We start from the raw sequence: 27783 nt of genomic DNA, 5'->3' as shown, positions 1-27783 counted from the left end.
TAATTAACATTAAGGCAGCCCAACATTAGAATTTCCACACACAGAAACATTCCTTTCTATTGTGGAGAAAAATCTGTTAGCCTTTGTGAATTTTTTTTTTTTTTTTTTTCAGGTTGTCCTGGTGCCAAAAAGCATGAGTTTTTGACCAGCATCCTGGATGCGCTGTCTACAGACATGGTCCACGCCGTCTCCGACCCCTCCTCTCCGTCGAGCAGGTTCGCTGTGCTTCCCCGCAAGGCAGTGTGCTGGCAAGGAGCCCCAGGTGTTCAAGAGCACGGGGCTCAGATCACGGGAAGCAGCAGACCCTTGAGGCTGGGCCTCTACTACTTCCCGTCAGGAGGTAGTTGGGCTGAAGGAAGGAGCCCCTCCCAGACCACAGGCTGCTCGGCACGTTCTCTGTGCTGCCACAGGGGAAGAGGCCTGGCCTTTCTTTCCTTTCCAAGGGTCGCTGGGCTTGGGGCGGGCCCTACTCCTGATGGCCTCATGCCTCAGATCCCATTTTACAGCTATCGTTTGGGCTTTAAATCCCTGGAATTACGTGTACCACTTAAAACTCTCAAAATGTGATTCACTTACCGTGAAACTCGAAGCTCATGAAATTTGCCACCTCGCCAGTTTCCAAGTGTGGCTGAGTGGCAGCAGGCAGGAGGCCCCGTCACTCGGCTCAGAGCCCAGAGGGTCCCCTTGGTGTGCTGCAGGCTTGCCCGAGGGCTGGGAGCAAGTGCCGTTCGGTACCCACAGGTGACATGGGAGGATGGAGGCTCCACGCGCATCGTTGCCACAGCAACCCTAGCACTGTCTGTTCCTCCTGGCAACCAGCAACAATGCATCTGTGTATTCTAAAGGAGTGTTTCCAGTGGAGAGTCTAATGCTGTATTGTCATGAATGTTGGACTTCTCCCTCTCCTGTCCTCAAGCCCTCAATGTTCCCAGCCACCCAGGTTGATGTTAGCCTTTGGTCTCTTAGCTGAAGGACCTCCATCTTCTCGTCTCTACTAAAGACGACTCCGGGAAGGCAACACTAACGGAAAAGGTCATGAATGGGTAGAAAATTGAATTTAATTAAGCCAAACATCACTGAGTTGCAACTTTACAATCTCATGGTCTTGGAGGGAGGGTTCTCCCCGGAAGCTGCAGCTGAAGGCAGCGAGTGGCCTGCTCTCTGAGAGTTCCTCTGCGAGTTGGGAGACCCGTCACAGTGTCAGCAAACTGGATGGTCATGGCTGCATTCAGGAGCACAGCTCACTCACCTGGGGACGGTGGCGTGCAGAGCCGTGGGAGGCTGGTGTGGGCATGCACAGCCACCTCCCGCGTGGGAGTTGCCACCACCAGGTCTGACTCGGAGCCAGGCTTCAGGCAGCTTTTACCTATTCATTTCTTCTTCTTTTTTTTAAGATATTTTTAGTTGGCAGTGACATTTATTTTTATTTATTTATATGCAGTGCTGAGCATCGAACCCAGTGCCTTGCAGGTACTAGGCAAGTGCTCTGCTGCTTACCAACCCCAGCCCTACCTTCTCATTTCTTAAAATAGCAAACTGTTTTTAATCCAAGGGGTTGTCTACTTGCAACCTTAAGGAATTTTGCTGTGGATCCTTTGATGACCCTTTAACGTGTCCATGCATTATATTACATGATTGGAGACTGATCACATTGAGAGGCCAGAGGTGACAGGAGGGTGTTAGTGGGCGCCCTGTCGTGCTGCCCAGGCCCTGGACCTTCTCTCCCTGAGCATGTGCCAGGCACAGGCCTGATGTGCACACAATCACGGTGGCATTCGTGATCGAACCAACTTTAAAGGCGTTTGCTGGTCAGCTTTTCTGTCTTGTCAGTGGGTCTCAGATGTAAGTGCAACAGGGTGGACCCAGGCGGAGGCCCTGGGGGGCTGGGTGGAGACGGGAAGCTTCTGCATCCAACAAGCCTCTTCCTTCCAGGCTCTCAGAACCAGACCCCAGCCACACCCTGGAGGAGAGGGTCGTGCACTGGTATTATCAAGCTGCTCGATAAAAACTCCAGCGGGGACATCGGCAAGAAGGAAATCAAACCCTTCAAGAGATTCCTTCGCAAGAAATCCAAGCCCAAAAATGTGTGAAGAAGTTTGTGGAGTACTGCGATGTGAACAACAACAAGGCCCTCTCTGTGCAGGAGCTGACGGGCTGTCTGGGCGCCACCAAGGAGGAGGGCAGAGCCAGCACACGGAAGCGCCACAGTGAGCCTTGCCCCACATCCCCACGCCTGTGTCGGAGCATGATGTCCTGTTCACTTCCTGTGTGGAGTGCCAAGTGTGTGTTGGAGCGTGATGTGTGTTCCCTTCCTTCTGTCTTCCTGCGTGTCTGAGCGTGACATCTGTGTGTTCCCTTCCTGTCTGCCCTCCCTGCGTGTCTGAGTGTGATATCTGTGTGATTGCTGTCTGAGTCTGTGTGTTCACTTCCTAAGTTTTAAAGTCTGCATCTGGTACCATGTTTGAGAACAGGACATAGTGCTTGCGGGCCACTGCTGTAGGAATCATAAACCTTGGGCAGCAGGCCAGCTGGTCAGGATCCGAGAGAGCAGGGTAGATGTTGTGAGCCGAGCATGGCTCTGGACTGAGCGTCTTGCTGTTCAGATCACAGGGCTCAACTTTCCAACCTTGTTTTGCCTTTCGAAGTTCAAAGTATGACTCAGGTGCTATTGGACATGGGCTCACTGACCCAGAGCACAGGCTTCAACCAATGTCCAGTCCAGTGGGTAGGCAGAACAACAGATCACCAGTATCCAGACTTACTCTTCCCTGCTGTGTGCTACCTCGGCCGTGTTATGCTGGCCACCGTTGTGGGTGGTGAGGTCATCAGTCTCCACTGCTTCACAGTGGGCAAGCATGCTCAGCGCATGAGGTCCCTGCCACTGTGCCTGGTCTTCTGCAGCTGCTGCCACAGGACCAGGCAGGTGCAGGCGGGGCACCGTCTCAGCCCCCAGCGGCTGGGGTCCTTGTCCACACCAGTGCGCCTGCACCCTACAGACATCCCTTAGCACCTGTCCTTGGCCATCGCTGCAGGAGCTGGACCCCACCTCACCTGCTTGTGCTGAGGAGACTCCGTCTGGGGCTCTGGGCTCTTCTCTGCTGACCCCGCCCGACTGCCTGTGGCCCAAGATGGGGCCTCTCCTCACCTCTTGCCTCACTCTCTTTGGCATTGGTTGCTGCTTAGGGTCCCAGGGAAGTGGAGGCCTAGTGCCGTTGTAGGAATAAAGCCCCCAACAAGGCCAGCCTCCAGAGTTGAGGGATCCCGGGAGGCTGGGCAGCGGTGGCCCCGCTGCGTGGTGGACTTGGGCCTGCGGAGTCCTTCCCTTCAGCCGCAGCAGTGCAGAGCCCCTGCCCAGGCTGAAGCTGGACGAGTTCCCGCCGTCAGCTGGTGTTCCACGACCAGAGCTGCTGCGTGGCAGAATTCAGGAGTCGGGGTCCCTCGGGGAGTCTCAAGCGGCTTCTGCAAGGACATGTCCCCCGAGGGCTCTCACCCCGTGGCCTACTGCCAGGTTTTCTCTTTTCCCTTTTCTTAGTGCTGAGGACTGAACCCAGGGGTGCTTACCCCACTGCTCCCAGTCCAGAGAGGGGTGCTGCTGCTTCGCTGAAGCTGCCTCTGAACCGGTGATCCTCCTGCCTCAGTCTCCCGAGCCTCTGGCGTGCAGGCGCGGCCACCGCGCCCAGCTCTCCTGTCCTCACGGGGAAAGCCAGTGGCTCTGTCCTGTGCGCCGTGGCACTGTGGGGACTGTCCTCGGAATGTGGGTCAGCTCAGCCTTGGCACTCGGGCGTCTCGGCACCAGCTCTCTGTGCCCACTGCAGGGCTAGCCTCTGGGGTCAGCGGGCTGCGGCACTCAGGCTGGCCATGGCACACTGGGGAGGCTTCTGCCCAGCAGGCCATCAGCACAGAAGGGTCACGTGTCCCCCAGCGTCGGGCATGCTCCTGCCATGGATCCCTCTGTGCGCAACACAATTCTGTTGTCTGCTCACAGAAGACGTTGGGGATGGTGGTGGACCCCAGGGGACAGGTGCTGGGTGGATCTCACTGTGTGTACAAAGAGAGAAGCGCATCAGATACAAAGCCACAGAGGCGCCGTGGTCTGGGCCAAATGCCAGGCGTGGAAGGAGAGCATGTGTCCTTCCGGGGCTCGGGGCCCAGGCAGGTCCCGCCCAAGCTTGCAGCCCAGGGCGGAGAGAGGGACCAGACCCACGGCAGCAGCTCCAAGGCACCCGGTGCCTCCATCCTCTAGGTCAGCGCAAGCTCAGAGTGTCCACACCACCGGAGGTGCGGAGCCGACTGCTGCAGAGGTTCCCGGGAGCAGCCTCTGGACGGCACAGCACCCCAGGGAGAGCTGCTTCAGGATTCTGCAGCCGCTCAGCTGGGGTTGCCTTTGTGGAGAACCTGGACTGCCTGATGGTGCGGCGGAGCCTCTTCTGCCCCGGAGAGTGGACGCTGGAGGTGTCGCCTGCAGCCACCGCCTTGGGCCAGTGGCCAGGCCTGGACTCAGAGGTGCTGCCTCCTGGGTGTGCCGTCTAGCTCTGGAGCATGGCGTGGAGGACCCCTGACTGTCTTGGAGGGGGGACCAGGATGGAGCTTGGGGAGGAGGGGTGTGCTGGTCCCCAAAGGCCTGGCTTGCTGAGGCTTGAGGAGTGAGTACAGAAAGGCCGAGCCTTGGCCAGCCTGAAGTTGGACGGGGCAGACCAGGAGAGCTGCCCAGGTGTCAGAGGGGAGGCAGAGGCAGGAGAGAAGCAGTGACGCAGAGAGTGGGCATGTAGACGGGCGGGGCTCGCACCTGGACCCCACAGCAGCCTCCTGAGCGCCGGCCTCCATCTGGTCAGAGCCCCGGCGGTGAGGACATCCCTGAGGGCCTGGCTCCCTGGAGGGAGAGCAAAGCCCGTTGCTCCTGTCAGTGCCGCAGGACGGCCCTCACTGGCCCTGCCCTGCGTGTCCCCAGCCTGTCACCAGCCTCTGCTGTCACTGGACCCTCCTGGTGTGGCTGGAACGCTCTCCACCAGCACCTGCTTGACTCTCGACCACCCCGGTCGGCTTCACGCCAGCCTGGCCCCGGGCAGAGGGCTCTCAGGAGTTGTCCACCCTGTATTGTACCTCAGACTCTCCTCCTGCACGCCGGACCCTCAGTGCTGTCCCTGTGCGTTCCACCCTTGGGCCCTGGGTCCACGGGGCCTGTGGCCCGGCCCCCAGAATGGTGCCTGACACCACAGAGTTGGAAAGGCAGCGAGAGGGAGAATGAGTCCCCTGGTCTCAGGCAGCAGGGCCTCGGGGGCACACCTGGAATCCCAGGGGGCTGTGCAGTGGGTCTAAAGCGCAGGGAACCAGATGGAGGCGGGGACTAGTGGCCTGTGCAGGGGACGGCACACCTAGCTGGCACCTCCAAGGGGCTGCAGCAGAGCCCCACTGCAGGGAGCAGGGGAGGCTTCTCAAACACACCTGCACCCTCCACGGGAGTCACTGTGGCCAGCCTGGTGGACAACTGGGAACTGCATGAAGCCCTTCCCGTACTGTGAGCATGGACGCTGTCCTGGCCCAAGTGCCCTACTCCATGATGGTCCTGCATCCATCTCTGCCCCAGGATAGTGCGTGTACGTGATTTTGAGGTGCACAGGGCCAAGAGGTCCGATTGCCATTGGAAGAGTCTGATTCTCTCAGATCCCATGATGAGGGGCACCCTGTCTTGGTGGGGAGGTGGGTGAGGCCTGTGTGCAGGCTTCCCCAGAGCAGGCTGCGGTGCCAGGCAGGGTGGGCAGGCATGTGTGTGAAAGGTAGTCTCCAGGAGCGGGCGCTCCTCGTGGTCAGCAAGGCCCCAGATGTCACAGCTGCAGATGCAGAACATCAAAGACAGTGTCGATACACCCAGGCCAAGGGCATCAGCCCACTGCCCCGGACTGGCTTCCGATGAATAAGCTGGGTTCCTGGGGCAGTGTTTGGAAGCTGGTGTGAACAGCTGGGTGTGATGTGGCCTGTCCCACGCAGGGCCTACCAGGACCCAGGAAGAACTGGGGTTTGGAGAGTGTGAAGAGCTGGCAGCAGCAGAGGGGTGGGGGGTCTTCAGAGGGGCCTCATTACAGCACCAACAGATGGAAGCCTGTCGTGCGAGCTGGCCGCCCTCGTGGGTCTGGCTGCAGCATAGTGACCACAGACTCTCCCTGGCTCAGGGTCACGCGCCTCCTCTGGTTCACAGCAGAGCAGTCTCGTGGGTCCGAGGGGACCAGGGCATCTGCTGCCGCTGAGGAGCTGGGAGGGTGTCCGCCCATCACAGGGAGGAGCGGGATGCAGAGGAGCCAGGTGTCCCTCTTGGTTTTCATTTCATCCAGTAGAAATGCTTCAGCTGAGGGACAGACTGGCCAGATGCAGACACGCAGCTGTTCTGTTGCTCGTGTGCTGCTGACTCCCAGGGACGTGGAGAGGTCGAGGCCAGCGTGCAGGCAGACGTATGCAGGCATGCAGGTCTGCATGCAGGTGCACAGGGGTGTCCTCTGGCAATGGGATCATGTACCTGCACTTTCTAAATTAGCCACATTGATTTGAAGCAATGACAAATGATTTACATTTAAATTAGTGCAGTGAAGACACATTGGAAAGCTTGATCTAAACGATCACTATTATTAAAAAATAGAAGAAAGAAATAATTGTCTGAAAGTGGTGCTACCAGGGTGGCTGGGACTGGTCCCACCTCGCAGTGCCAGAGCTGTACCACCCCGGATGTCCTGCACCCATGCGGGTGGCGGGAGACATGTCCCTCTCCCTCCTTGGTGGTCTCCCTGGATCCCGTGTTTATCAGCGTGGCCGTGCTGGATATTTATTTTGCTAATTTGCATTCTGTTCCGTTGAGATCCACTAATAACATTTTTCTCCTCTCTTCCTGTGTTTTGCATGGTGTTTTCCCTAACCCGTCTTGAATGGAATGTCCTGCCAGAGGTTATGAAATTCCTACTCTTTCCATCAAGGGAGCAAGCTTTTTTCTTACACCTACAGATATTAACTTTTTTTACTGTCATTTCCCTTTACCTATATCTACCTCAAATTACAAGTCATAAAACAAAGCCAAAAAAGAAAAAAGAACAGACCGTTGCTGAATAGCTGCACTGGCCCAGAAGAGAGTGAAAGAATCACTGTAGTACTCTTTGGATTTGAATCCTTTTTTTTTTTTTTTTTCTCAGCTATCTATCCATCTACCTATTTATCTGTCAATCAACCCATCTATTTTTGTGGTCCTGGGAGTAGAACCCAAGAACTCACTGAGCTACATTTCCAGCCCTCCTCTTTAATTTTTTATTTTGAGACAGGGTCATGCTTAGTTGTTGAGACTGGCCTTTCATCCTCCTGCCTCAGCCGCCACAGTTGCTAGGATTTTAGGTGTGGCCACTGCACCATGCATTTTTTTTTTTTTTTTTTTAAAGTAGTCATTTCAGGCAAAATAAAGCAGAAAAGTATCAGTGGTTATCCTAATACTTAGGTCATTAAAACCTGCAAGTGAGAAAAAGAAAACTCCTAATTGTTTAATGTTTGCAGTTTGCTACATGCATTTGCCTCTTACCCTTTCACACTGGTTTCTATTTGCCTCAGCATGGCAAGGAAGATAGAGTAGGAAAATAGAATAATCTCATTTTTTCCCGCTCATTTTAGTAGATATAAATCAACCATTAATCAAGGCATTTGGTGGACAAACATTACCTTTCATCTGTTGGTGAATTGAAGGCACTTTACTCCCTAAGTGCCCCTGTCCTGGACGTTGCCAAAATAAGTCAGTAAAATCAACAAGCCACACACCCTGCAGAGCTCACGCTGGAACCAAGGGGACCTGTGGGGACAGGAAGCACCCAGCCTTGAGTTGTCCAGGAGACTCCAGCCGGCGCTCTGAGCAGGAGACCGTCTGGTGGGAAGGACACGTCCTGACTCCTGTTTAAAGGGATCCCTGGTTGCCACGTGGTGCAGGCCACGGGTGGGAAGGGCTGGGCGAGGAGGGGGGGAGGGGGCTGTGGGGGTCCCGTCCCTGTGAGCAGGGGCGTGGACTGGAGGGCTGGGGTACAGTCAGGGTGTGTCCGGCTGACACACAGGACAGGGAAGGCCTGAGGGGTCAGCCTGAGGCTGGCTCCGGCGGTGTGTCCCGAGAGGCTCTGGAACAGGACCAGCTTGTCCTGGGAGCGGGGGACAGCAGGCGTGGAGGGGACAGAGAGTCCAGCCTGTCCTATTCCCTGAGAGTCAGGAATGCTTACACACCTAAGTGCGTCGAGTGTTGTTGGAGAGAATCTGACTGGGGCGGGCCGTCTGAAGGAGATGTGGGCCTGCATGCCCCTGGGCACCACCAGGGTGTACATGACTGGGCCCACCAGTGAGTGGCCGTAGATACGAAGAAGACGAGGCCTGAGTCCACCCAGGAGGGCCGTGTTCCGTGTCAGGGAGGAGGAAGGAGAAAGGGCAAAGAAATTGGAGCGAGAGGCTGCCCTCCAGGTAGGAGGAAGCCAGGAGAGGGGGAGAGCCACCCCCAGAACCTGGGAAAATAAGAGGGTGGTGCCAGGTGGACCCGGAGGAGCACTGAGCAAAGGCAGGGATCAGGAAGGTGGAGGCAGGAGGACTAAACAGGAGGAGTTGCTGGGACACCCAGGAATGGATGCTCGGGGTGAGAGAAGGAAGGAAGGACCCTGGGTGTTACCGGGACCTGGGCAGTGAAGCCAGGGAGCGCGTGGCACAGCTCCCTGCAGCGTCAGCTGTACCCCAAGATTCAGGGAAAATCATTTTGAGACACACATGGTGGTTTTTACTGATTTTAACATGAAACCCAAAGATTTCAAAACCTTGTATGGCACCTGACTCGGGGCTTCATCCACAGAATCTAGGCTCCTCTGGGAATGTGTGGGAAAGTCCGAGAAGAAAGTTCTCTGGGGTCAGTGGACTTGGCCCAGGGATTCAGATAAATCAAAACGTGCTTTCAAGTTGACCAGAGCATTTGTAGTCCATGCTTGAGAAGCAGCTCCACAGCCCGCTGCTGCTCCTGACCTGTGCTTGAGGCGTCCATGTTCTTCACGCACACAAGCCCGCCAGTCGGCAGTGCCCGCTGAGCAGATGGCCCCCAGCTTACCTGGCGCCCAGTGACGCCTTCCCTTGGTAACTGTCTTTTTCCCCCGACAGCCCCCAGAGGCAGCGCCGAGGGCTCGCCTCCTAGGCAGGTAAGTGTGTCTCCGTCGGAGCCTTAATGATCTGCTGGACCACTCACAGAATGCGGAGATGCAGGGAGGAGGACCCGCCCAGGGAAGAAGCCTCACAGGGGGGCCTGTCCCTGAGGCCACCCCACCGCTCGCCCGTCTGTCAAAATGCTGCCTGAAACCACCGATTTGCTGAATCACTTCACAGATTTTGCCCTCTTTTTATCATTTGAAATTTTAAGTATTTTAAGGATGATTTCTGAGTCTTGTTGAGTGGAGGTGGCTGTTTTCTAAGCTGTTGTCTGGGTGCTTGAAGTCCATCTCTTGCATTTAAGCAGCGGGTAGGTGAGGAGACTCGCGTTCATGTCACGCACCTTTCCCCTGGAGAGTCTGAGGCTGCGGGCGCTGAGCCCCCAGAGGGGTTCCTGACTTCCTGCCTGTGTGTTCATAAGCATGTTCTGTGTTTCTGATCTGCACGTGGATGGTGCCGGTAAAGGCTGCCATCAGGTGTCTCTCTCCAGCACCCGGACACACTCTGCACAGAGACCATTTTCCAGCAGACACTTGTCCCTCCCTGGAAGCCAGGCGAGTCTCTCCTCTGTGCTGTTGCCCCTGCCTGATGTCAGCAGGGCACCCTCAGCCAGCCTCTGGGCTCGCCCTGGGTTGTAAGTGGAGACCTCCAGACACACATCTTGGTTGTCATTTAAAATCGTTTCTTCAGGAAACGCTCGTGATTTGTTCAGCAAACGTTCATGGTTTTAACTTTAAATCCCAATGCACACCACTTGGGAACCAGGCTGTTGTGAAAGCAGGTGTCCGGCCGAGCCCCAGGCTCCCCAGGGTGGTCTTCATTAGACAATAGCACCATCGGACACAGCCTCACTCTTCAGCTCTGTCCCAGGGGAAGCAGCCAGAGCAGCGTCCCTAGTTTTCCTGGTCCCTGAAGGGGTAGCCTGGCTGGTCTTGTGCAGGCACCATCCTGGCAGTAAGGGCTGGCCCTTGCTGGTGACACCATAGCTGAAGTCCATCAGTACATCTTTGAGGAATAGAGTGGTACCCGCCACCAAAGCCCATCACTTGGTGAATTACCAGAGGCAAGGCGTCAAGGCAGGGTGATGGCAGACGCTCAGAGCTAATGTTCAATCACAACGCCAACTCCCCTGGTGTGTCGGAGCTGCGGCCGACCTAGGAAGCAGCCACAGAGCATGCCTCCTTAGCAGTTCTCTCTGATGGCTGGTGAAATGTGCCCGGGGCTGTCGTTACTGATGACTAGTCAAGCAAACCTGTCCTCGGCTCAGTGTAGGAGTTCAGTTCTCTCTTCTCACCTCCCCCTCAGATCTTTATCATGGGGAACATAAGCCAACCCAGAAGTTGCCTAGACTTAAAGTTTAATAATCCTAGATAATTCGACAGAAGACGGGGTGGACCTGATCCTGCAGGGATGCCTGCCTCGGAGACAGCCCAGGCCTCCTGCTTCCCTGCTCCTCAGTTACCATAACAGGAAGTCTGGTGCTGATGGAGCGAGATACCCACACCAAAACACTTTTTAAGGTGTATTTTTTGAAAAGATGAAAAGGAAAATTTAAAAAGCTACTGCACCTTTATCCTCGTTGAAGCAAAAATTAGATTATAAAAACCGTGTCTGTGTAATGAATGGAAGGGAACAGAAAGTCTGCAGAACATGAAGGTAGAGTTCACTCAAAATGCCTCAAGTCAATGCGAGTTTTCTCGACTGACGTGTTTCCTGGGCCTTCTGGTTGTCTCAGGACGGGCAGGGGTGCTGGCCGTCCAGGACGCTCTCACCCGCCCCACGTCCACTCTTCCCTCCCGTCCTGTGGCCAGTCATCTCTCTCCCGAGGCAGGATGTGCCCTCTTCATGTCTCCCCCTCTCCTCTCTTCCAGCCCAGGAAGCAAGGATGAGCGGCGGACCTTCCACGGCGGCTTCCAGACATGTGGGAATCTCCCTCACCAAAGAGCAACTCAACAGCAGACACACATAGTATTTGCACTTTGTACTTTAAATGTAAATCACTTTGTAGAAATGACATATTTAAACAGACTGTTTGGACCTGTGAAACGGGAGGCTGGCTCTGGAAAAGTACTCACGCTGTACGCATGCCCCTCCACCCCGGACGCCTGAGCCTGGTGGAGAGGAGTCTGGAGGAGGCGCGGAGCTCCTGCTCTGCCCATGTTACCCTCTGGGCCCTTTGCAGCTCCACACTCTTGTCCCTGGCTGGGGCTCCATAGAAGTTCCGCTGTACTGGGAGTTTGCAGGTCTTGCATTACTGTGCTCGGACTGGCTGTTTCTCGGGACCCCGTTGGTTTCTTTGACTTTGCTTTCCAGAGGCCTCTCGCACACCACGAGCCAGGTAACCAGGAAGGACCGCAGTAATGGCTGGGCGCCCAGGGAGAGCGCTCAGCTGTCTTCACCTCCCCTTTCAAGCTTCTGTGTGACTTTGCCCTGGGCTCAGAGAAGTCTTGCCCTTGAGTCTAGGCAGGCAGCCGAGAGGGGCCCTCCTTCAGAAGTGGACCCAGTGCTGGTGATTGGCCTGCTTCTGCAGCCTGCTTCTCTGTCTTGAGGGCCCCTGGAAGGGAAAGCTGCCCCTGGTCAATGACCAACATTCTCCCAGGGAAGGCATGACAGCTCAGGTGTGGGCAGGGTGTGGACTTGGCCCCAAGAAAGACTGCAGGTGTCCCGCTCCTCACACTGCTGAAGCCTCCAGGCAGGGGGCCTGGCCAATGGGAGTCCACCTGAGGGTGCTGGACAGGAGGGCCGGCAACTGAGTGCCCACTGTGAGCACCCAGCCATCCCCTGGCCCCATGGACAGCTGCCACCCGCAGACCCGGCCTGAAGCAGGGGGTGTGAGGCCAGCCAGATCCGACTTCTGTTGGAGAGGCCCTCGTGGCCTTGCCCAACCCGTGTCCGGTGCAGTCAAGACCCTGAGAGTGTGTGGAGGCCTCACGAGGCCTGTGCTCATTAAAACTGTGCAAAGGTAAAGAACGAGCCTGGGTCCCGAGCCAGCTCAACGCATGCAACGTGGTCTAAGAAACAGCGATGAGCCTCCTTGCTTTTGGATACTCTTATATTGCTGAACTTCGAAATTAATCATTTTTCATAGATTAAAATAAAACAGGTGATCTAACTGCCTTGAGTCTTTTCTTTCTGAACACGAAGTTCATACCTCCTGAGTGTGAGGGTGTATGCTGAGCGGAGGCCACAGCAGGGATTCCACCTTGATCCCTGGCCTGTCCTCCCACGTTCCCCCTCCGCAGCTCAGGGGTGCTGCCAGGTACCCGGAGGCCCTGTGGCAGTGTGGATGCCCAGGGCCTGCCACCAAGGTGTGCGGGATCTGTCAGCTCCAGGGGAGTCCAGGCTCAGGAGGGGAGCAGCCCGCCTGGTACCCTCCTGTGCCAGGAAACGCGGGGACCACAGGAAAGGCTCCCTTGGTCTGATGACAGCCAGGGCGTTGACAGTCACACAGCCAGAAACCTGGAGGGTGGCGTTTACTTGCAGCGCCCACCTCTCCCCATGTTTCTCTGGGACCTGCTGTGGCTTCTTAATGCTCTCGCCTGCTCCTGGAGCCTCTGCTGCCTCCTGGTTGAGGCCCTTCCACCCTGGAGTGCCCTCCCAGGTCAGAGAGGAGTGGCCTTTTAACAGCCTGCACAGTGGTGCTCAGTCGTGGAAATTTTTCCCAGGGGGAAAGGGAGCAGGAGGAAGAGAGCCACAGACATGGTGGAGGAAGAGCTGGACGGGCTCTGCCACAGGGAGGGGAGAAAGAGCGGACTTGGACAGGCGGTCTCAAGGGTCACGGTTCAAGTCTCAGGTTCACCAAGGAAGTGTTGACGCCTTTCAGCTCACAGCAAGGAAGACCCCCCACTGTGATGAAAGGAGGCTATTTCCCTCAACCAGTCTGCTTCCATCATCTCAGCTGATAAAAGCTCTTTTCTCTATTCTCATTCTGATTGTGACCAGGAGAGCCACTTGGTGCTTTGGCCATTTCTCAGGGCCTTGAGACTTTCATACCTGAAGGACATGCCAAAGAACTGATTTTGTGTGTATGCTGAGCAGCCCAGGCTTCCTCTTTGCAGAGTAAGACATGAAGCCTGTGTTCCGTATTGTCAGTGAAATGTGACTTGACTGTGAAAAGGAAAATCATTCATGTAAATAAGGCCTGGGAAGGAAGACCTTTGACAGTCCCAGCAGGCCACCTCTGGGTGCTGAAAAGCCCCACAGATCAATGCCCGTGAGCACTCTTACTTGATCATAAGTCAGATGCATGTCCAATAATTACAAAGCTTTCTGTTGGGAATTTTCTCTTCTGAGTCAGACCGTGTGTGCTGATGGAGGTGGACCTGGCCACCACTCATCTCCTCTGGCCACCTCTTTCAGCTTCCAAGGCTCTCTGCCAATATTCCTGAGTTTACAAAGAATACTGGACGTGGTCCCAGTCTTTCTTTCCCTTTGGCCGACATAAAAGTTTCTTCTCTGAGACATTTTCTCCATTCCTGGCCTGGCGAGGTGGCCCACCTAGGCCCCATCCGTGCGTGTGGACTGTTGTTGGTTCAGCGGACGATGCTTTTCCATGAAGAAGGTGGGGGCTGGGCCACATCGCTGGTGTGGCTTCAGCTGGTCTGGGAGGGTGCCAGCGCTTGGTGTGCCCAGCGTTTGTGACTGAGCAGTGTCACGCCTGGGTGCCTGTGTCCCTGTTGGAGGAGCATTCTGCCCCTCCCAGATGACAGGCCAGGCTGCAGCGGGGGGCTCAGCACCCCCCAGCTTCTTAAAGCCACTGGTCCATCCTCCCCATGGAGCATGAGGGCCCAGGCCCGTCCTGTCTCCCCAGAAGGCCGCGGGTGCCGCAGTACTTCCCACTGACCTCCAGTGGCCAGCTCCCTCTCCACCTGGAGCAGCGGTGTGTGCTGCTGCTGAGAAGCTCCTCGTTGTAGTGCCCTGTGCTCGCCGGCTTTGGTCCCCTCCAGAGGCACAGGGGCCCTTGCCGAGGCCACACCAGCTCCCCAGGTCCTGCTGCCCGCTCAGCTCGCCTCCTTCCAGATCAGGGGTGCTTGGAGATGGCCTGCCATCAGGAACACATGCAGTCCCAACCAGCCCAGCCACACCCTGTGTGCCCACCACCCTGCCTGGCTCCTCCACACGGGGAGCCTTGGGGCTTGTCCCCTGGTGGTCCCTTTGGGAATGTCCTCCTCTGTGAGTCTTGTCAGGCAAACAACAGAGAGACCACGTATCCTTTTCCTCTGTCCTACCCCTGTCCAAAGAGCCTTGCATCAAAAAAATTGAAAATCATGTTTATTCGTTTTACTGTGAATCTAGAACCTCACTTTGAAGGGACAGAAGTGGCCGCCTGCTGCTCCTGTCTTCATTCTGTCTTCAGGCTTCGCTTTCCTGCAGGAGGGCTCCACACCTTTTTCTGGCCCTGCTTGCCCTCCTCCCACCACACCTGATTTGGTCGCCCTGCTTTCCAGGACCCTGGTGGGCAGCTCGCCCCCCATCTCTGGAGCCAGGTGCTCCTTCTCCTCCTGTCTCACAGACCTGAGGTTGCTCCTTGTCCTCTTCCAGGCTGCACCCCAAGACCCCTCACTCCCGGGCATGGGAGCTCTCACTGTCTCTCCCCTCTCCAAGCCTGGGTGCCCCTTCGCAACAGTCTCCTGACCCTGGAAACTGCCCCAGAAGGTTCTCCTGAGCAGCAAGTTCAGCAGCTGGGCATGGGCCTGGGGTAGGACCTGGGGCAGTGCAGCGGTGGACAGGTTCCGCAGCCCCAGGTGGGAGACCTGCCTTCCTAAGGGGTCTGCCTGCACCCTGGGCAGCTGCAGCCTGGTTTCTGGGCCCTTCCAGCGCTCCCAGGGCTGGTCAGTCTCCATGTGCGCACGTGGAAGGCTGGCCATTTCCACCCCTCTGGGCCTCAAGAAGCTCCTTGTTCTCCACACCTGTTCTGCAGCGTGGGGGCTCACAGAACGCCCCGGCGCCTGCCTTCCCCCTCCCTCCTTGTGCTTGGGCTGCAGGCGAACTGCTCCCTCCAGACAGCCCCACACCTGCTCTGTGAGGGTCCTTTTGCTCAAATCCAGAGCAGTCTCCTGTCCGGGCTGATGCTGCCCAGCGCAGCCTGTCTCAGGACGCACCGCAGCGACTTCCTCCCCATCACCAGGTCTGAGTCTGCTGTTCCCTCTGGACTCCACGGAGCAGCCACTAGGCCTTGAAGCCACTGCCTGCAGGGGAGCATCTCCTGGGGCTCACTCTGTGTCCGGGCCACAGCATCTTCCTCTTTCTTACAAAGCAGGACCCGCTTCCACTGATTATTTGCTTTTCCTTTTCTGGGCTCCTCCATTGCTGAGGACAATGACACTTTTCACATTTTGCTCACAGGAGCTGCCAGCACACAGCTGCCAGCAAGGCTGGTGTGACAGAGGCACTCAGGAAACTGTCCTTGGCCTACAGATGTTGGTCTGGTGGTTGGAGGGTTGGATGAGTGGATGTCCCCAGGGTCCGTGTGTGGGAGTGTCATCGGCGACAGTGCTCCTCACCAGCACACGACAGTGTTCCTCACCGGCACACGACAGTGCTCCTCACCGGCACACGACAGTGCTCCTCACCGGCACATGACTCTCGTCAGCCACTTGTTTTCCTACCCTGGGAAAGACACCTTCTCTCTCACGAAGGCATCTGAAGGCCACCCACACTTGCCAATGGACTCCTCCTCCCTCTCCTCCTCCTCCCTCTCCTCCTCCTCCCTCTCCTCCTCCTCCCTCTCCTCCTCCTCCCTCTCCTCCTCCTCCCTCTCCTCCTCCTCCCTCTCCTCCTCCTCCCTCTCCTCCTCCTCCCTCTCCTCCTCCCTCTCCTCCTCCTCCCTCTCCTCCTCCTCCCTCTCCTCCTCCTCCCTCTCCTCCTCCCTCTCCTCCTCCTCCCTCTCCTCCTCCTCCCTCTCCTCCTCCTCCCTCTCCTCCTCCTCCTCTCCTCCTCCCTCTCCTCCTCCTCCCTCTCCTCCTCCTCCCTCTCCTCCTCCTCCCTCTCCTCCTCCTCCCTCTCCTCCTCCCTCTCCTCCTCCTCCCTCTCCTCCTCCCTCTCCTCCTCCCTCTCCTTCTGCAGGGTTGTGAAGTCGCCTGATGTAAAAGCTCCCCTTTCGTGACTTCATTGTTCCCCGTGACTGCTGTGTCCGGCTCTTCTAGTATATTCCCCTACTGACGTGGACAATACTGACAAAGACGAAATAATACAAAATAAACAGCAAACACACGCTCTGTGCTCCAGGGGCAATAGACGCAGGGCAGATGGGTACCCTCCTTTGAAACCAGCTTCCATTTCCATTCCATCCAAAAGCAGAGAAGACACACCGATGTCCCCTGATTCCCAAATGAGATGTATATTCTGTGGGGCTGAAGCTCTTGAGAGGGTTCCCCAATCTCCAGACCGACAGAAAGGAGGGGTGGGATCTGCCACTGTCCAGAGCCGGGGTCCTGGAAGGCGCGTGGCTGGCCACCAAACGCAAACACCTGGACTCTATATTTCCTGGTGCTGCCCCAGTTGTAGGGAGAATTATAAATCAGACACAGATGCGAATGTTTCCTACAAGAATTGTGAACTGGTTCTTGACACGTGAATGCATCCACATGCATGTTGATGTTTGAACACAGCTACACATTCTTTTTGTTGATGTTTCCTTAAAAATCAGCTTTTGAATTAAAATAGTGAAATAAGATACTCATATGTCACAGTATTTAACTTTTCTCTAGGCAGATGCAGAAATACCCACATGTCAATTTTTGCCTCTTATCAGCTGAACAGAATCAGCATGATATGATGTTCACCCCGTCTTTAATCCACAGGACACACAGAATATTGATGTCATAATTATTTTATATAAGTGCCACCATCTTGTTCTTATGCCACACAGTGGGCACTTAAGAAACTGGGGTCCATTTCCTCCTGGTCTGGGCCTGGAGGTCCGAGGCCAGGGTGCCATGGTGGTGGGCTTTGCTGAGCCTCCCCTCCTGGCCTGTGCACGGTTCATGTCTGTGCCTCACATGGTGAAGACACACGGCAGAGGCCCATCCTCCTCACCTCCCCTAAACCTGCTCTCCCCAAAGACCTCATCTCCAAACACCTCATGCTAAGGCGAGGACTTCAGCCACATTTTTGTGACACAAAATGGCTTCAGCCATATTTGGGGTGACACACTTCAGTCCACATCAAGTTTCCTACACGGACCACTTGATTTAAGCTCAACGAGAAGTGAGGGATTTTAAGGTCATCTCCTGAGGGCCAGGGGAAGAAGAGACAGGAGGATAGTGGAGCCTGCTCAGGGATGAGGGTGGTCAGGATCAGCGGCGTGGAGCCTGCAGAGGGGGCGGAAGGAGGTGTGAACTCAGCGGGCCAACGTGAACATGTGACTGGCACTGGCCGCTGGATCCCACGCCTCCAACCTGCTGTGCACGGCCGAGAACTCCAGAGAGGCGAGGGGGATGGACTCGACGTGCATCTCTAAGCTCAGAGCAGACTCAGCCCACGGAGGGGAGCGGAGCCACACCCAGGACTTCCCCGCCTGTTTCGTGTACTGAGGTTCTGGACGAAGCCTCGACCGAGCACGTGTGTTCCCTCTGACAGATCCTCTGAAGATCTGACAACACGTTGTCACACTTGTTTAGCTACACATTGCTGATAAAAAGGAGAGTGTGCACTCGGACCTGTGCCCAAGTGACCAGGTTCTGACCAGTGTCCAAGTGACCAGGTTCTGACCAGTGTCCAAGTGACCAGGTTCTGACCTGTGTCCAAGTGACCAGGTTCTGACCTGTGTCCACGTGACCAGGTTCTGACCAGTGTCCAAGTGACCAGGTTCTGACCAGTGTCCAAGTGGCCAGGTTCTGACCAGTGTCCAAGTGGCCAGGTTCTGACCAGTGTCCAAGTGACCAGGTTCTGACCTGTGTCCCATGTGACCAGGTTCTGACCAGTGTCCAAGTGACCAGGTTCTGACCAGTGTCCGATGTGACCAGGTTCTGACCAGTGTCCAAGTGACCAGGTTCTGACCAGTGTCCAAGTGACCAGGTTCTGACCTGTGTCCACGTGACCAGGTTCTGACCAGTGTCCAAGTGACCAGGTTCTGACCAGTGTCCAAGTGGCCAGGTTCTGACCAGTGTCCAAGTGGCCAGGTTCTGACCAGTGTCCAAGTGACCAGGTTCTGACCTGTGTCCCATGTGACCAGGTTCTGACCAGTGTCCAAGTGACCAGGTTCTGACCAGTGTCCAAGTGACCAGGTTCTGACCAGTGTCCGATGTGACCAGGTTCTGACCAGTGTCCAAGTGACCAGGTTCTGACCTGTGTCCAAGTGACCAGGTTCTGACCTGTGTCCAAGTGACCAGGTTCTGACCAGTGTCCAAGTGACCAGGTTCTGACCAGTGTCCAAGTGACCAGGTTCTGACCTGTGCCCAAGTGACCAGGTTCTGACCAGTGTCCAAGTGACCAGGTTCTGACCTGTGTCCAAGTGACCAGGTTCTGACCTGTGTCCCAAGTGACCAGGTTCTGACCAGTGTCCAAGTGACCAGGTTCTGACCTGTGTCCAAGTGGCCAGGTTCTGACCTGTGTCCAAGTGACCAGGTTCTGACCTGTGCCCAAGTGACCAGGTTCTGACCTGTGTCCCATGTGACCAGGTTCTGACCAGTGTCCGATGTGACCAGGTTCTGACCAGTGTCCGATGTGACCAGGTTCTGACCAGTGTCCGATGTGACCAGGTTCTGACCAGTGTCCAAGTGACCAGGTTCTGACCAGTGTCCAAGTGACCAGCTTCTGACCTGTGTCCCATGTGACCAGCTTCTGACCTGTGTCCCATGTGACCAGGTTCTGACCAGTGTCCGATGTGACCAGGTTCTGACCAGTGTCCAAATGACCAGGTTCTGACCTGTGTCCAAGTGACCAGGTTCTGACCTGTGTCCAAGTGATCAGGTTCTGACCTGTGTCCACGTTACCGGCTTCTGACCAGTGTCCGATGTGACCGGCTTCTGACCAGTGTTCGATGTGACCAGGTTCTGAACAGTGTCCAAGTGACCAGGTTCTGACCTGTGTCCAAGTGACCAGGTTCTGACCTGTGTCCCATGTAACCAGCTTCTGACCAGTGTCCGATGTGACCAGGTTCTGAACAGTTTCCGATGTGACCAGGTTCTGACCAGTGTCCGATGTGACCAGTTTCTGACCTGTGTCCCATGTGACCAGGTTCTGACCAGTGTCCCATGTGACCAGGTTCTGACCTGTGTCCAAGTGACCAGGTTCTGACCTGTGTCCCATTTGACCAGCTTCTGACCAGTGTCCGATGTGACCACCTTCTGACCAGTGTCCGAGTGACCAGCTTCTGACCAGTGTCCGATGTGACCACCTTCTGACCAGTGTCCGAGTGACCAGCTTCTGACCAGTGTCCAATGTGACCACCTTCTGACCAGTGTCCGAGTGACCAGCTTCTGACCAGTGTCTGATGTGACCAGGTTCTGACCAGCGTCCGATGTGACCAGCTTCTGACCAGTGTCCGAGGGACCAGGTTCTGACCAGCGTCCGATGTGACCAGCTTCTGAACTGAGTCTGATGTGACCAGCTCTGACCAGTGTTCGAGGTGACCAGCTTCTGACCAGTGTCCGATGTGACCACCTTCTGACCAGTGTCCGAGTGACCAGCTTCTGACCAGTGTCCGATGTGACCAGGTTCTGACCAGCGTCCGATGTGACCAGCTTCTGACCAGTGTCTGAGGGACCAGGTTCTGACCAGCGTCCGATCTGACCAGCGTCCGATGTGTCCAGCTTCTGAACTGAGTCTGATGTGACCAGCTCTGATCAGTGTCCGAGGTGACCAGCTTCTGACCAGTGTCCGATGTGACCAGCTTCTGACCAGTGTCCGATGTGACCAGCTTCTGACCAGTGTCCAAGTGACCAGCTTCTGACCTGTGTCCAAGTGACCAGGTTCTGACCTGTGTCCCATGTGACCAGCTTCTGACCAGTGTCCGATGTGACCAGGTTCTGACCAGTGTCCGATGTGACCAGGTTCTGACCAGTATCCGATGTGACCAGGTTCTGACCAGTGTCCGATGTGACCAGCTTCTGACCAGTGTCCCATGTGACCAGGTTCTGACCAGTGTCCAAGTGACCAGGTTCTGACCTGTGTCCAAGTGACCAGGTTCTGACCTGTGTCCCATGTGACCAGCTTCTGACCAGTGTCCCATGTGACCAGGTTCTGACCAGTGTCCAAGTGACCAGGTTCTGACCTGTGTCCAAGTGACCAGGTTCTTACCTGTGTCCACGTGACCAGGTTCTGACCAGTGTCCCATGTGACCAGCTTCTGACCAGTGTCCCATGTGACCAGGTTCTGACCAGTGTCCAAGTGACCAGGTTCTGACCAGTGTCCCATGTGACCAGGTTCTGACCAGTGTCCAAGTGACCAGGTTCTGACCAGTGTCCAAGTGACCAGGTTCTGACCTGTGTCCAAGTGACCAGGTTCTTACCTGTGTCCACGTGACCAGGTTCCGACCAGTGTCCGATGTGACCGGCTTCTGACCAGTGTCCCATGTGACCAGCTTCTGACCAGTGTCCCATGTGACCAGCTTCTGACCTGTGTTCAAGTGACCAGATTCTGACCTGTGTACCATGTGACCAGCTTCTGACCAGTGTCCCATGTGACCAGGTTCTGACCAGTGTCCGATGTGACCAGCTTCTGAACTGAGTCCGATGTGACCAGCTCTGACCAGTGTCCGATGTGACCAGCTCTGACCAGTGTCCGAGGTGACCAGCTCTGACCAGTGTCAGAGGTGACCAGCTTCTGACCAGTGTCCGAGGTGACCAGCTTCTGGCCAGTGTCCGAGGTGACCAGCTTCTGACCAGTGTCCGAGGTGACCAGCTTCTGAACTGAGTCCGATGTGACCAGCTCTGACCAGTGTCCGAGGTGACCAGCTCTGACCAGTGTCAGAGGTGACCAGCTTCTGACCAGTGTCCGAGGTGACCAGCTTCTGGCCAGTGTCCGAGTGACCAGCTTCGGGAGCTCTGGGCAGGTCCGCAGCAGGGCTTCCTACAGCCCCGTGGAAGAGCTTGCTGATGTGGAACTGAGCAGAGTGCTCTGTGGGCCTGTGGGAAGTCCAGTGTCCAGTGGCATCTCACGGCCAATTTCCAGCCCTCCTTGGGGTGCTCCTCAGGCTGTGCTTCTTCCAGGTCACCAAGACGTCTCCCTGTGCTGGTGCCACTGTGGTGCCCTTGGGCCGCCCGAGAAGACGGGGAGGCTAGCACAAGGCCAACCCGAGGGAGCCCATGGGTGGATCCAGAGCTGCACAGCATACAGAGTCACTGGCAAGTGGTCACGGGACAGTTGGTTGCACTTTACATGACCCTGGATTCTTAAATCTTGCAAATGTGAAGTGAGTGTCCCTGGACAGTTGTGAGCGCTCCACACTTTGCTTCTGGTTGGCATCAATAGGCGGCAAGCGCCACACACACGGCTTGCATTAGCACCCATGTGCATGCATGGGTTTCTGAGGGCTGTTCTCAAGTTTAACACTCTTCAAGAGCCGGAGGTGACTGTGGCCTCCCCAGCCCTGGACACTCTGCTGTAGGCTCGGCAGGAGGCAGAGAAGGAGCCTGCCAAGGGCGACACTGCAGCAGGCTTCACTGCCTTTCCACTGTGCTGTCCACACGCTTGGGGACACGGACTCACCCAGGTGCAGGAGCCAGCCTTACAGGGCACCTCCCTTCAGGTAGGGTCAATGGTGGTGCTGGACTTGGGCACTTCATCCGTCTCTGTCCTGGTATTTATCCAGGAGGAATCTGAGATGCCTTGTGCGGGTGCCACAGCGTAAACGTGGCTGCTTGTCACGTGTGGTTGTGTGGTTCAGCCATGTGCTCACCAGGCGAGCGGGTTCAGAGCTGACGGCATGGGTGGGAGGTGTGGACGACCTGGAGCTCTGGAGAGGGTCACCTCTGTCCCTGGGAGCTGGGAGGGACACGCTCCCCAATGCTGACGGGGTGCTGATCTGGCTGGTGGGCGCTCGCCTTCTGCCCTGCAGCCTGTGAGCCTGGTGGTGAGGACAGTGGCTTTCCAGAGCCCACCCTCCTTCGGGGCGGCCAGTTCACCTGTCCTGACTTGACCTTCCGCCACAAGAAATGCTGGGTGGCGTCAGGTAAGACCCGGGTTTGGCCCTGAGTTTGGGCTCCCTGTGTCCTGCAGCTCGGGCCACATGCCGTGTGGGTATCATTCCTGGTTCCAAGGAGGGAGCGTCTGCCGAAGGGCAGCCGCCGAGTGGCGGTGGAGGGAGAGTTGCCGCGTTGCCTCCCGGGTCCCCACCCCGCCCGGCAGCCTGCCAGCAACCCGCCCTGTGGTAGGTCCCGGAGTCCTCGGAGCGCCCTGGCACTGATGGGCCTGCCTGACCGACCATCCGCAGTGCGGCGGGAGCCCATGCTGCCCTGGCGAACCTGAGGCCATGCGGACGGAGAGGGAGGTGTTGAGGAGGGTCTCACAGGACCCGCAGGGGTCCGTGGCATCAGCTCCCCTCCCGACCGCTCCAGCCCCCCCCCACCCGTCCCACGTGCCCCTCCTCACACCAGTCTCCTGCGCCAGGCCCGTTTTGGGGTCTCCTCTGGGGTTTGCATTTCACACGGTGCCCAGCCTTCCATCTGTACACACCTGGTACTGTGCTGGGTGTGCACTGGGTGTGCACTGCTGGCATACGGGTGGGGTCATTTGTGACCCTTCCTCACTTAAGTTAGGGTTAGGGAAATGGCATGGAATGGCCCTGTGTGCGCATGACCACTTGGGCGTAGAGCTCTGTGAGGGGATGTGCAGGGCAGGGTAACACCTGGGGACAGGAAGGCAGGCCTTGCTGTGTGGCAAGGGGGCTCAGAGCTGCCTGGGAGGTGGGCCTGTGCCTCAGAAGACAGGTCCAAACGCCTCCAGCAAGGGCTACAGATCAAGGCCTTGCCCAGCCTGCATCTGGGACCAGCTGTGGACTCCCTGCGGCAGCCCCGCGGCAGCCCCGCGGCAGCCCCGCGACAGCCCCGCAGCAGGGGAGGGCCCGATGCTTCTCCCTTGGTGTGCAGAGCCGTCTCCAGAGAGGCAGCCAGTGGACTGGGCATCCATGTCACACAGCCAGCCGTGCACATCACCCACGCACGGGGATTGCACACACACGTGGTCTAGGACACAACCACACATGCACAGGTGTAAGCATGCCTTTCTGCACACCTGTGCACCATGGACATCACACCCACCCATACTCAGTTGCTCTCTTGTCTGCAGGACACATGTTCCCAGGCCCCAACAGATCTCCGAACCTGCACAGTGGAAACCCTCCCCACATAGAGGAGAGGGTCTTGGGGATGCAGGCCTCCTGGGTAGCTTGTGCCTGTGGTGGGAAGACAGACACCGTGGAGCCTGCTGAGTGTACCCAGCTATCGCCAGCTCGTCAGCACCCAATCACCGGGGCTCACCCACTTTGCATGGTTTCTAAGTCATCTGGGAACAGCTTTGTAGTCCTAGATGAGCTCGGAGACCTCAAGGAATGAAGGACAGGAGAAGCTAAGAAAAGGCAGGCTCAGTTAAGATGTGCAAGCCGAGTCGGTGAGTCGGTGAGTCGGTCTGTGCACCGTATGGCCCATTCTTTTGAAACAAAAACCATGAGAAAGGAACCGTCTTTGCTTTTGGTGAGAGTGCAGGATTGCTCACCGTCTGCCCCTTCCCCTGGTGAGCTGATCGGCTGCTTCTTGTGAGTGCCATGGGCTTCCCTCATCCTACGTGTGGCTTTCAGTGTGACCAGGACAAACTCAAAGCACACAGTAATTTTAGATGTCATGCAAAGTTATACTCAAGCATAACTTTATTCTCAGCTGAGACCCTATCCAGTCCTGTTGGTGGCAAGAAGCATCTGGTCATGAGCTGGCCACTGAGGTCTTTCTGCACTGAGCCTGGGACAGGAAGCAGAGGGGAATGGGGACCAGCTCCCAGGAGCAGGATCCAGTAGGGCAAGTGCCCACATAGGGATGGACTCTGGAGGAGTGCGGCCACCACATGCAGAGAGGGGACAGCCCCAGTCTGCCATTGCCGGAGAAAGCAGGGGCAGCTGCAGGGCCGGAGAGCAGCCTAGATCCCCAGGGCTGGGAGGCTGTGTCTGCAGCACCCTGCAGGGCAAGGGCCCCTGACCAGAGATAACTGTTGACTAGAGGCCTCAGGGCCAGGGGTGGCGGGGAAGAACCCCTGCATGAAAATGCCAGAAGTCCCGGAAGCTCTTACTCAGTGACTCACAGAGACAGGTTGAGGAGACACCAGGTGCCCTTTCATGTCACTCAGAGGTTTGCAGACAGTGTGAAAGGTGATCCGACCTATCAAATATTCACAAGATCCTCAAAGAGCTCTGGAGGAAAGAGCGTCCACAAAGCAGGTGGGGGTGGTGACGTGGGCAACCCATAGCGAGCGGAAGCCTGGGGTCTCAGTGTCACGATGGCCTGAGCAGGGGTGACTCTCCTGGCCTGCTGGGGCCTCGTGCATGGTAAGCACAAAACCCTGGCCTCCCAGCATTCCTCCAGCATTGCTCAGAAAGAGCAAGGTGCGTGCGCATGCCCGTGTGCCTGGAATGTGCACAAGAAGGAGAGTCGAGGAGGTGACGTGGTGGAAAGTCAGCCCCAAGGATGGATGTGGGGACTCCGTGCCACACTTCCAACGTCTCTGTAAGAGGACATTTCAGGATAAAAAATAAACCAAACCCCCAAAACCAAAGGCTGAACATTTTCTCTGATATGCAGATGCTAATTCACAGTAAGTGGGGGCTGGGGAAGAATCGAGTTACTTTATATTAGGTAGAGGGGAGTGAAGGGAGGGGAAGAGGTGTGGGGAAGGGAGGACAGTAGAGTGAACCAGACATTATTCCCTCATGTGCATGTGTGACTGCATGACCCATGTGATCCTGCAACACATACAATCAGAAAAATGAGAGATTACACTCCAGTTATGTATGATCTATCAAAATGTATAGATGCATTCTACTGCTGTGTACAAGTAATTGGAAGAAATAAAATAAATCAATTAATAAAAATAAAAAATTACGAGATGTAATATGATAATAAGACAGTGGGGTATAAACATTAGAATTAAAAAGAAGAACCTGGCCACAAAGGGAGTCCTGACAAATCCCATAGCTTGGATATCACGGACCTTATTCATCGACCACAGTAACATTGTGTTGGGAATTAGCATTCACATAACAATATCAAGTATTTGGAAACTAAAAAAAAAAAAAAACACATTCCTGAATTAATCATTGGTTAAAGAAGAAATTATGAAGTGAATTACAAAGTATTCGTGACTGAGTAACCATGAGAACACCCGCTATCAAGATTCATGGACTGCAGACGTGAGCAACCTCAGCGTGCACACCCTTGAACTCTCCTCTGCAGGAGGAGGGGCACAGGAGCTGGGCGAGCCTAGTCCTCCTGGCACTGCAGCCACGTGGAAGGAGACAGGGCCCCAGGACCCCGAGGGGACGCAGGCTGACCTGCCTCGTCCCTGAGGGAACCAAGCCCTTCTAGGGCTCCCAGGTGGCTTCTCTCTGCACGACTGAGCTTCACTAGGGGTTGTTGCTCTCCTTGGATGCAGAGTCTTGTAGTGATTCTGCTCCTCCCTTCACCGTGGCTTCCAGGAGCTCAGACACATTTGTGGTTTCCTTGGCAGTCGGAGCTTCCTGCACACACTGATCACCAACTCCACCTCGACTGTGTCTTATGTCTTCTAGACAAAGCTTCTACTTGAACGGATTGTGTAATGCACTTGTTTTTATCCTGTTATTCTAGAAGCACTTTGTAAGCTATGAAAAGCTTTTCTATGGGGCCCCCATTGACTCAGGAAACAAAAATGACATGCCTTTGACAGAAAGGAAAGGCATCCCGTGAACACGAAGTCTACGTCAGTCCCTGCCCCTCGGGCATCACGCCACAGTCCCTGTCCACACATCAGTGCTGGGATGATGTGGGCCCCAGTGAGGCCGCGCTGAGCCATGAGTCAGCCGGGGACTCTGAGTCCCTGTGTCTGCAGGGTCTGTGTGGGGCTGAGCGCCCGTGGCACCATCCCCCACGACGGCTGTTTACGCTTCTTTACGCTTTAAGGATTTGAACTAGTCAGTCCCTGAACACGTTTAGGGAGGCAATATCACTCTGCTCCTCAATCTTCAAATTCAAGTGGGTTTTAAAGGAAATCACGGTGCATGTGTTCCCAATCCCTTTATTCTCATCGAAACGTATCTGAAGGTGCTTTGCAAAAGCCATCTGCTTTTTTTTTTTTTTTTTTTTTTGTAAGAAGGATTGGAACTTCTGTTCCCCAAGCTGGACTTGTGTGCCAGGGTGCTTGCTCCCAGTCCCACAGACCTCAGCTCTGACCTCAGGAGGGTGGAGAGGACGTCTGTGTGAGCCAGCGCCCTCCCTGCCAACCGCCGAGGATGGAGCCCTGAACCCCCGGCTTCCCGGGGCCGGAGGTGAGAGTACAGAACAGGAGGAGGGCAGGTCTGCATTCTCACTCTGCGGTGGCTCTGGGACTGGTGTGCCTTTGGGGGCGGCCTGGCATGCAGACCCTGGACATTCCCAGTGCAGCAGAAAAGCTGGAGTTTGGAAACCCTTGCTGCTGCCCTTCTCCTGGACTTCCTTGGGTACATCTGGGCTCAGAAGCAGAAAACAGGACACAGTCGTAAAAGGGGCCCCTGCACAGCGGGGCGTGGCACCTGTCTCTTCTGCAGCAGACCACCTGAGTGAGTGGGTTGGTGGGGGTCTGCCGAGCACTACCTGTGTACTCAGGTGAGCAGCGACAGAGCCCCAGAGGCAGCCACACACCCAGCAGCCCAGGTCCTGTGCCCAGGCCCTGCTGGATACCTAGGGCAGCGAAGTCCAGAAAGAAGACAGCTCTCAGGCCTGGACACAACTGCTGACTCAGCGACTGGACACTCAAACCCAGGAGCTCCAAGCAGCCTCACTGGGAAAATGCAGATGACCATACCCACCCCTCCTGCCTCAGGGCGGACTCCAGAGGGCACTGGGTACAGAGGGGGCCTGGGGAGCTGGGTGCTGTTCCATCACCTGCACCCACCAGGGCCCTGGGCTGAGTCCCAGCTGTGAGTGCACACAAAGGGTTGAGTCCACATGCCATGCCCTTCGTGACAGCTCGTGCTGCCCAGCACTGTCTCTGAGCCGAGTGACCCTTGTCTTTTGGCTCTCTGCCCAGGGTTTTGCCCCCAGAAGAATCCCTAGGCCCCAGGATGGTTAGATGCCCCTCTGCAGCACAGAGCCCAAAGCAGCTCTCACCAGGGAGGTCAGTGGCCCCGGGGGCTGCCAAGACCACACAGCACATGGGGACACCGTGGTTTGCCCACAGTTTACACCCAGATATCATCTGAGCCAGCCACACTCCTGAGAAACGGCACGGATTGCAGCTCTGACATTCAGTCTTTCAAATATAGTTCAATGTGCAAATGACAATCTGAATCCTGGTAATAGGAACAAGCCTAGGAAGCAGACCCACACCTGGGGCGGGAGAGGCCGTCGGACAGGCTGGGCTTCTAGGGACGGTGAGGGCACGACGTGCTCTCCGTGAACTAGGATGCCACGTGGCTGGCTGGGTTGAGCAGCCAGC

At 56.2% G+C, this 27783-nt stretch overlaps 1 long non-coding RNA gene across 1 annotated transcript; it reads left to right on the top strand.

Moving 5' to 3' along the window:
* Positions 1 to 56: 56 nt before the first annotated feature.
* LOC306665010 lies at positions 57 to 12302 on the top strand. The gene is made up of 4 exons (XR_013764888.1): positions 57 to 215; positions 1933 to 2207; positions 9142 to 9179; positions 11058 to 12302. It is a non-coding gene; the product is annotated as an uncharacterized lncRNA (long non-coding RNA).
* Positions 12303 to 27783: the final 15481 nt, after the last annotated feature.

Source organism: Sciurus vulgaris, assembly GCF_902686455.1.
Source record: "Sciurus vulgaris genome assembly, chromosome: 7".
In the NCBI taxonomy this organism is placed as follows: Eukaryota; Metazoa; Chordata; class Mammalia; order Rodentia; family Sciuridae; genus Sciurus; species Sciurus vulgaris.
This window is presented reverse-complemented; position numbering and strand designations above follow the sequence as displayed.